This window comes from Crocuta crocuta, unplaced genomic scaffold (genome assembly GCF_008692635.1).
Source record: "Crocuta crocuta isolate KB4526 unplaced genomic scaffold, BGI_CrCroc_1.0 scaffold48, whole genome shotgun sequence".
NCBI lineage: Eukaryota > Metazoa > Chordata > Mammalia > Carnivora > Hyaenidae > Crocuta > Crocuta crocuta.
In genome coordinates, this window is record NW_027533089.1 from 3734770 (window position 1) to 3744966 (window position 10197).

At 39.8% G+C, this 10197-nt stretch overlaps 1 long non-coding RNA gene across 1 annotated transcript; it reads right to left on the reverse strand.

Annotated features, from left to right (window-relative positions):
* Positions 1-2001: 2001 nt before the first annotated feature.
* Positions 2002-8309, reverse strand: LOC144216750 (uncharacterized). Its single transcript, XR_013330735.1, has 3 exons — positions 8195-8309; positions 7825-7973; positions 2002-2240 (listed from the first exon to the last, which is right to left on the reverse strand). It is a non-coding gene; the product is annotated as an uncharacterized LOC144216750 (long non-coding RNA).
* Positions 8310-10197: the final 1888 nt, after the last annotated feature.

A 10197-nucleotide genomic window follows, 5' to 3' on the forward strand; every position in this document is an offset into this window, starting at 1 on the left:
TAGGGAAAACCCTATTGGCATCACCTCTAGGGAAGGGCCAAGTGGCTAGTGATCTGGGTTCAACACATGGACCAAGAGTTAAAGGAGGGGAGACTGTGGTGGATGCCCTTTGGGATCCAGCTGCCCTGCCGTGAGGTTGTGTTTTGGGAACAATGGCTAGGCATTTGAGAATTAAAGAAAAAAAAAAAAAACCACCTTGAAATGCAAATGTAGGGAAGCCCTGTGGCCATGACTGATCTGGTCCAGTCTGGATGTCACCTAGGGGATAGCTGTCTTTTAGCTAGTGCAGGACTCTGCCAATGAACCCAGCTATGGTGCTAGTGGACTGAGAGGGCTACTCAGTCTCACCTTCTAGTATTTGGGGGAGAAAAATGACCCTTGAATTGGATTGGGAAAGCCCTTATAGGGGTGCCTGGTGGCTCAGTTGGTTAAGTGTCTGACTCTTGGTTTCGACTCAGGTCATGATCTCAGTTTCATGGGTCCAAGCCCCACATTGTGCTCTGTGCTGACAGCTCAGAGCCTGCTTGGGATCTTCTCTCTCCCTCTCTCTCTGCTCCTACCCAATTCATGCTGTCTCTATCTCTCTCAAAAAAATAAATAAAAAAATAAATAAATAAATAAATAAACTTAAAAAAAAAAAGTCCTTGGAATTCTCTCACAGTTCAGGATTAAGATGGGATGCCATTTTTAGAAGATGCTTGGGGCTCCTGGGTGGCTCAGTTGGTTAAGTGTCTGGCTCTTGGTTTTGGCTCTGGTCATAATCTCACAGTCCTGTGAGTTCAAGCCCTGCTTGGGCTCTGTGGGGGCAGCACAGAGCCTACTTGGGATTCTCTATCTTGCCCTCACTCTCTGCCCCCCCTCCCCCCGCTTGTACTGTCTCTGTCTCTCTCAAAATAAATAAATAAACATTTCTATGGGTCATTGCCTTTTCCAGAAATCTCCAATGAGTTCCTACTGCATAAGGTATCAACCTTAAATTCCTTACACCAGCTTCCCATGTTCCTCTGGTTGTTTTCTGGGATCCAATGTAGATCTCTTGTTGGATTGAGTAGTCTCATTTCTGTTTCCCGAATATGCTATTCTTCTCGACTTGAAGCTTTCTTCATGATTTATTCTGTGGCCTTTAAAAGGAATATCTCTTCCCCTCCCTTTATCCAAATTATACTTTCTCCACTAGAACCTCCATGCCCTTCGTGAAGCTTTTTAATGTGTATGTATCTCTTCTTTCTGTAAATTCCTGTTGCATTTGCTATCTACATCTTTCCTTTCCATGAGAATAAAGTGCTAATTACCATTAATTACCTATTCTATATATTTATATCCTTTCACCTTAACAAAGCTTTAAATTCTGAGAGAATAGGACTACAAGACTTATCATTTCTTTTGTACTCTCCATAGGGTAACTTTGATCAAAGGAAGGAAAACCATGCATTGAGTCAGAAGACCTGAATTTCAGTCCTGGCTCTGCCATTTCCTAATTGTGACCTTAGGTGACTTTTTCAAGCCTTAGCTTCTTCATCCATAAAATGGAATTAATGATAGCTATCTCACAGGGTTACTGTGAATATTAAACATCATAAGATATGTGAAATTAAATGTGCAAAGACAAGACACATGTAAATTGTTAAGACTATATGCTCATAAAATCTTTTTCAAATGAATGACACAACCCTACTTTTCTAACCACAGCAATTTATACCACTCCAGTTCCTTTATTAGGGATGCCAGAATATCTCAGAGTACTTTGACTTCATTTTAAACTTCCCTTTTAACACCATGAGCTTCCTTCTCAGTATCTTTTGCTTTCCTATGCAGCCTGGGCCCTCTTGTTAGTCATACCAAAGAGGTGCTGTCAACTTTGAGTCCTCTCCCCGCTGATCTCCTATATTTCGAGGCTTGCTGTATTTGTTACCTATGGCTGTGTAGCAAATCACTCCAAAATTTAGTGATAGTTAAAATAGTAATAATCATTTATTATCTTTCATTGTTTTGTGGGTCAAGATTTTAGGAGCATCTCATGATATTGCAGTCAGATGTCAGCTATGGCTCCCATTATCTGAAGACTTAGCAGGGATTGGAAGGTCTACTTCCAAAGTGGTTTACTCATATAGCTATTGGCTAGGCAATATAGTTCCTCTCCCTATGGGCTTCTTCATGGGGCTGTTTGAGTTTCCTCATGGAATTATAGGGGAGGAAAAATCTTTCTTTCTTCTACCTTTTTAGGTTCTCAGCTGGGGCCCCTGTAACAAAAGACAGATTAGGAGAGAAAAACAAACAAAAGTTTATTAACATGTATATCTCATATATACATAGAAAAAATGGGGAGATAAGTAATACAAAGGAGTGGATAGAATTTGGGTTTAAGCTTTTTTATTTACTTATTTTGAGAGAGAGAGAGGGAAAGAGCAGGAGAGGGGCAGAGAGAGAAGGAGAAAGAATCCCAAGCAGGTTCCACACTGTCAGTGCACTGCTTGAAGTGGGGCTTGAACTCACAGTGAGATCATGACCAGAGCTAAAGTCACTCAACCAGCTGAGCTGCCCAGGTGCTCTATAATTTGAGTTTAAATACAGTCTTCAGCTTGAATAGGACAAAGGTTTGGGGGAGGCCAATTATGGGAAGATGAATGGGAGAAGTACAGTAAATAAGAGTAGGGTTTATTATGCAGATTTAAGTGTCTTCTCCATGGATAAGAGTGTGATTTCGAATAATACTCTTCCTGGTTGCAAATAGAGAGACATCTTTACAAATGGAGATTTTTTTAAATAAATATTCATTTGCCTTACAAAAGGGTAACTTCTACTCTGTTTTCAGAGTTTCTCTTTTGTTTACTCTTTCTCAAAACAATTCTTATGCCAAAGAAGCATGTTTTGGGGTGGTGCTTTGTGGTCTCCTACTCTATGATACCTGGCTTCCCCTAGACTGAATGAATCAAGAGAAGCTGAAATGCTCTTTTATGACCTGATCTTAGCAGTCACACACTGTCACTTCTGCCTTGTTGTATTGATGACACAGGGACAGACATGATTCAGTATCAGGGGACTATGTAAGACATGAATACATGAAGGTGAGGGTCAATAGAGGCTGTCCTTGAGACCACTTACCAATGGTTTATGTCTCTCCCATTTAAGGGGTGCCTGGGTGGCTCAGTTGGTTAAGTGTCTGACTTAGGCTCAGGTTATGATCTCGTGGTCTGTGAGTTCAAGCCCCACATTGGGCTCTGTGCTGACAGCTCAGAGACTGGAGCCTGCTTCAGATTCTGTGTCTCCCTCTCTCTCTGTTCCTCTCCCGCTCACACATTCTCTCTCTCTCTCTCTCTCTAAAGTAAAGGTTAAAAAATTAAAAAAAATTTTTTAAAAATATATTGATCTCCTTCCACAAGACTCCTGAATATCATGCTATTACCATATCAGCTCAAAGTCCAGAAAAGCATCATTTAAGTCACATCTGAGTATAGCTCCTTAATATTTCTTGAGATCTGAAGACCTGTGGACTAAAGAGATAAGTTTTCTGTCCCCTCTAATGCCTAGTATCCAACAATTATGGGAAAGGTGTAGGCTAATAGCAATCCATAGCCTGCAATAAGGGGAGAAAATAGGCATCTCACAGCAGTCAGTGGTCTATGGCAATGCTGTAGTCTAGCTAGTCACATGTTGCTAGTTCCCTGATCAGGACTCAACTCTACTGCCTGGGATGGATTCCCAAGGCTCTCGCCTCTGCTCTGTGGGCTCCTGATTCTACCCTCTGAGTCTTCCTTTTTCATAAGAAATGACTAGCATTTGCAGCTGAGTGGTTTTTTTCAACCTGCTTCTAGCTCATAGTGTTTGGGGGATTCACAGACCTCTTTGTACTGTCTTTGACTCATAAATCCAAGAAGATATAATTCTTCTTAAAATTTTTGTAAGTTTTTAATGAATTGACTTATAATCCAGTCTATTAGACGGAAGCTACACAAATACATCTTTCAAGATAGGCCTCTCTTCACCTTGATCTTCCTACAAGGTTACTGAGACATGTCAACCAGAAGATAAGGCAAATGAGTGTCTATTTAGGATGAAAGAATTGCAATTCAGAGAACACAGATTCAGGTAGCTACCTAAATAGCTTTCCTGCTTATAGGGTGAAAGCAAGGGGGTTTTTATGAGGAAAAGGGAATAGGTTTTGGGGGGAACTACAGAAGTTAAGAAGAGGGGAAAAAAAAAAAGGTTTTCTATGTGTGTTCACAAGCTAATCTACTCTGGGTTAACATTGACTGACTAGTGGTTTTATCTTCAGAAAGTCCACAGCCGTCATCAGTCTTGTGATCAGGATGTCCATTCTGCTGATTTCTCAAACAATTGCTTAAAACAATTGCCATTTTGCCTGGTCCACAGGTTTTGGCCTAGATCAAGCAAAGATGGATAAGGCAGTTTTTCTACAGTGACTTCTCTGACTTTATTTTAAAATGGCCCTAGTCATGTCAAATTTTCACTGAGATATCACTTTTAAGAATCTCTGAGGGATTTTTGCTTAAAGGAGCAAATTTGTGCTTCTTGGTCTTAGACTTAGAAGACTTTTTTTTTTTTTTTTTTTTTTTGGTCTGACTGAGTGGTTTTTCCAGGTACTGCCTTGGATCTTTCTAAGGTCTTAAGAAAGGGTCTGATAGTTCTCCACTGGATTTGATCTTTGTCTTGAAGTCATTTCTGTCTTTAAAAAATTTTTTAAATGTTCATTTATTTATTTTTGAGAGAGAGAGAGAGAGAAGGGGAGGGGCAGAGAGAGAAAGAGACACAGAATCTGAAGGAGGCTCCAGGCTCTGAGCTGTCAGTGCAGGGCCTGATGAGGGGCTCGAACCCATAAGTAGTGAGATCATGACCTGAGCTGAAGTCAGATGCTTAACCGACTAAGCCACCCAGGTGCCCCATGCAGTCATTTCTTCACTTGAGAATCTTAGAAGGGCTGAGAGTGGAAAGTTTCTTTTTTGAACTCAGCAAGTCTTGGCTTCTTTACATGTAAGTGCTTTTGTTCAGCTGGTCTTTCCTCCTACATCTTACTATAAGGAGCAGAAAGAAAGCAGGTGGCCATCGTAGCACCCTGTTGGGAACCTCCTTAGCTAGATCATCTAGCTCATTAGATACATTTTCTACCACTAACATTTCTGCCACTACATAACAAGGACACTCTTTCCTCCAGCTTTCAGTAACATTTCTCACACTTTCTTTTTTCTTTTTCTTTTAAAAATAGACTTTATTTTTTCTTTTCTTTTTCAAAGTTTATTCATTTTGAGAGAGAGAAAGAGAGGGCATGTGTGCATGTATGTGCCTGGGATAAGGAGCAGAGAGAGAGAGAGAGAGAAATCCAAGCAGGCTCTGTGTTGTCAGCACAGAGCCTGATGTGGGGCTTGATCTCATGAACTGTGAGATCATGACCTGAGCCAAAATCAAGAGTCAGATGCTTAACTGACTGAGCCATCCATGTGCCTTCAAAATAGACTTTATTTTTTAGAACCATTTTAGGTTCACAACAAAATTGAGCAGAAAGTAGAGTTCTCAGCCACTCCACCCTCACACAAACACAGCTTGCCTACTATCAACACCCCACACTGCAGTGGTATCTTTTTTTTTTTTTTATGATTAATGAGTCTACATTGGCACATTATCACCCAAAGTTCATAGTTTATATTAGGGTTCACTCTTGTCTATTCTATAGGTTTTATCAAATGTATAATGACATATAGCCACAATTACAGTATCATGAAGTGTAATTTCACTGCCCTGAAAATTCTCTGTGCTCCATCTGTTCATCCCTCCCTCACCTGTGGCAACCAGTGATCTTTTTACTGCCTCCACAGTTTTGCTTTTTCTAGAATATCATATAGTTGTAATCATACACTATATAGACTTTTCAGATTGGCTTCTTTCACTCAGTGATATGCATGTAAGTTTCCTCCACATCTTTTCATTTCTTTTTGGTGTGGCATAGTATTCAGTTGTCTAGATGTACCACAGTGTATCTACCCACTCGCTGACTGTCTTTTAAACCCTTGCTAGAGCACGTCAAGCTGTCATTAGCAGTATCTTCCAAGTTGTTTAGGTTCTCACGAACGTTTTTCTCAAGGTCCTTCCAGTTTCTGCCTCTCACTCCATCTCAAGCCACTCACTCACATTTAAAATTTTTGTTACAGTAGCAACCATTTCTAGGTATCTAAATCTGTATCAGTTAGAATCTGATCCAAAAACCATTATCTATCTCTATGTCTGGGTCATGTCTATGTCCTATGTGCATATCCACATCCTCAGCCATACCCATTCTATATCTATATCTGCATCAGTATCCATATTCATCTATCATATATATCATCTGTATCTATCTCAATGTCCTTTGTATATAAAAGTCAACATACACGCATAGTATAAAGGAATTTATCTTAAGGATTTGACTTCATGTAGTTGTGATTGCACAACTTATATGGTCCTGAAGATAATTTGGCCCTGAATCAGTTCCTTCCAGACTCCTTTTAACTCAGGTGATGAGCATATCATACAAGAAAAGCTGGCATTCTTTGTCATAGAACTAAACATGCACCTGGCCCAGGATTTGCAGAAGCTGAAGTGAGAGATCTATCAGGAGCTGGAGAAGTTTGTGCACTTGGCTCCTGGTCTGTGCCACCCAAGGAAAGGGCACAGAAATACAATGTCCAGGAGCTGCATCAGCCTGGCACTGACCTTCCTGGCACAAAAGGAAGATGACTGCTTCTCCTCTTTCACCTTTCAAATGTCATACAGATGTCTCATGTGCTCCAAACTCACCTAGTACTGTGTAGAGAAGGGGATTCTGGGAAATTTTGCTAAGTTGACATAATACATATCCACCACACTTGTCTTTTCCCTACCCCATACATTCTTTGCTTCTTTTTATTTAAAAAAATTTTTAATTTTCATTTATTTTTGATAGACAGAGAGTGAGAGAGAGAGAGCTGGGGAGGGGCAGAGAGAAATGGAGACATGGAGTCCAAAGCAGGCTCCAGGCTCTGAGCTGTCAGCACAGAGTTGAACGCAGGGCTCGAACCCATGAACCGCGAAATCATGACCTGAACTGAAGCTGGATGCTTAACCGACTGAGCCACCCAGGCACCCTTCTTTATTTCTTTTTAACTGTAAGATGAGATGCAAAATTTTTGCATATTGCATTTAACTAAATTCAATGAATCTTTGTTATTATAGGACAGGCTTTAAAAACTTTGAAGTTTTGAAGTTTTCTTGAACTGTTTGTTCGACTTCTATTTATTCCTCATTGAATTTGCTACAGAGATGTTTTCCCTTATTATTGCCTCATGCTTCTCTCCTGTTACTGGTGATAATTAAGATGAAGGGATATAGGCTAGATTGGTGGTTCTCATATCTTAGAGTGATTGAGACTCAGCTAGAGGCCTTATTCATACAGAGATTGCTGGGTCTCACCCTCAGGGTTTCTAATTCAGCAGGTCTAGGGAGATGAAAAGAATGTCCTTGTAACAAGTTCCCATGTGATGCTAGACTGCAGGAGTCTTAGCAGTGAGCTAGCGATGGGGATGGAGATTGAACCGGGGTGGGCTGAGCACAGCACTATGGTAATAATGGGGCTTGGGGGAGAGATTCTGTGTTTTAAACATCTGGATGGTTCCCTGGGTCCTGGTGTCACACACCTTGCCTGCTACAGTTAGGGTTAGCTCTGTGGGTTTCTAAAAAGATCTTGAAGCTATTCCACATATATTTTGGTTTTAACCAAAAAACCCAAAAACCAACCAAACAAAAAAAACAACAACAACCCAAATAGACACACACAAAAAACAAACAAACAAGACATACTTGAATGAAAATATATCCAGACTTTTGATGAGATGGTGAAGACATGAGAAAAGAAGTTCAAATCTTGCCAACTTGGTGTAACCATCTGGAGATTAATTTGCTGTGCAGCTGTTTCATGTTTGTGGCAGCCTGTGTCAGTCCTGGAAATGCTGCAAATCCATGGGGAAATCTTTCATACATTAAAGGAAATTATTTTTCTAATTTTTACTCAAATATGGGCAAAAATATTTGCTCTGATCGCACCTAAGTTTCCCATCCGTACTTGAGCCTCTTGCTTCTCTGACATGGAGTAATTCTGATGTGAGTGAGCAAGAAGCAGTTTTCAGCAAAAGACACAGACAAATATAAAAAAGCTTTAGAGTGGCCTTACCTGCTAATGAAAATGACAATAGACTCAGGAGTCAGGAGACAAGTTCTAGTTCCAGGTCTGCAATTAACATGCTGCCAGATTTGAACAAGTTCCTCGTAGGATCTGGTCTCAGTTTTCTGGACTGTAAAATAAAGCAAATGGATAAGATCATTCTAGAGGCACTCAGTCTAAAATTCAATGACAATTTTTTTTTTAAATGTTTTATTTATTTCTAGGAGAGAGAGAGAGAGAGAGACAGCGTGAGCAGGGGAGGGTCAGAGAGAGAGGGAGTCACAGACTGAAACAGGCTCCAGGCTCTGAGCTGGCAGTCAGCACAGAGCCGGACGCGGGGCTCGAACCCAGGAACCGCGAGATCATGACCTAAGCGAAAGTCGGAGCTTCACCGACTAAACCACCCAGGCGCCCCTCAATGGCAATTTTAATGGGAAAACAGGTTCATTAAGTAACAGGATCAATATCTTTATTCTGAGAAGTAATACAGATCCATATTAGAAATGAACAAATTTGAAAAATAGATTGAAATGACCCATTGTATCTTCAGAACTTCAGAGTCTTAAAGGACAAACTAATCTTCTAACTGGTTTTAGGTGAGTTGAACTTTTTGAGGAAGGTTGAGAGGGCTGGTTGTGTTCCTAGGCCTGCCAATCTCTTGTTTTATGTAATTTCCTCTCATGGGTCAATGTCAACAATCAGGCACATACAATGAGAGCCATTGAGTTAAAGTCTCAGTGCATAAGTGACTGTGGTAGGGTCAGTTTTGGTGGTGGAATTTGATAAAGCATCTAAATTGTTTACTTATGACCTTCATGAACTGAAACAATTATAAATAGCTCTGAACAAATTTGACATTGAACGTCCTCTGTGAAGGCATCCTGTTGGAATTTAATTATATCACTTGGTAATAACAGTTTGAAACAATTTTTAACCTAATTTATTCAATTTAAAGACATTGAAAATTTAGACTTTTTTAAATGAAGTAAGTGGTATTATTTAATGGTTCTGAGAATGGATGATGAATTCAAATATAGATTATTGTTTTTCCCAAGCAGAAGTAAAGATTTATAAGCAAAACATAGATGAAAGAACTCTCTTCTTACTTCTACTGTCTTACACAGTGAGAAGAAGACACCCAGAACAATCTATCTGAGAGAGAGGTGTAGATGTGTAGGCTCTGATGACACAGGTGGGCCAGTTCTAGAACAGCTACATTTAAAGGTTGCTTTTGATGCACTCCTCCCAACTCCTTTTATTCATTTCCAAACAGTTTAATAATCTGCCAAGCGTAAGGAACCTATGTGCTGGTTCCTATTCTCAATCCCTTTGTGTTTTTCAGTGAGGATATAAATTCATGTGATGAATTTTTAATGGCAACATGACAAAGTATAAAAGAACCCTGAAGTGATCGTGGTCCAAGGGGAGGAGATTTAGAGTCTTTAAAATCATAGTCATCTGAGGGTGTGTGGGTGTTTTTTTTTTAAGTTTTAAATTTTTAGAAAGGGAATGGTTCCACAATAACAGTGAGCATGTTCTAGTTTTTTTTTCCTTTAACTTTACAAAAGTTTGCAGAGAAATATCATTATCTCTATTATTTAAATAAAAAATAAATAAATAACTGAGCCTCAGTTTTTAAATAATTTGTCCAAGATCAAAAACCTGGTGAGTGGTAAATATGGGATTCACACAAAGTTCTACTAACACCAGATCTCATCCATCACACCTTATTTTTTTCTACTCCCAGGTCTGGGAACAGAGTGAACTACTAGATGTAGCCTCTTAAATCAGAAGCCTCTTCATTAATCTGGACCATCAGAAAGGTCCATTTTATTTTATTTTACTTTATTTTATTTTTTAAGTGTATTTTAAAGAGAGTGCGTGCATATGAGTGGGAGAGGGGTGAGGGGGGAGAGAGGGAGAGAGAGAGAAAGAGAGAGAGAGACAGAGAGAAACCCATGCAGACTCCACAGACTCTACTGTCAGTACAGAGTCCAGTGTAGAGCTTGAAC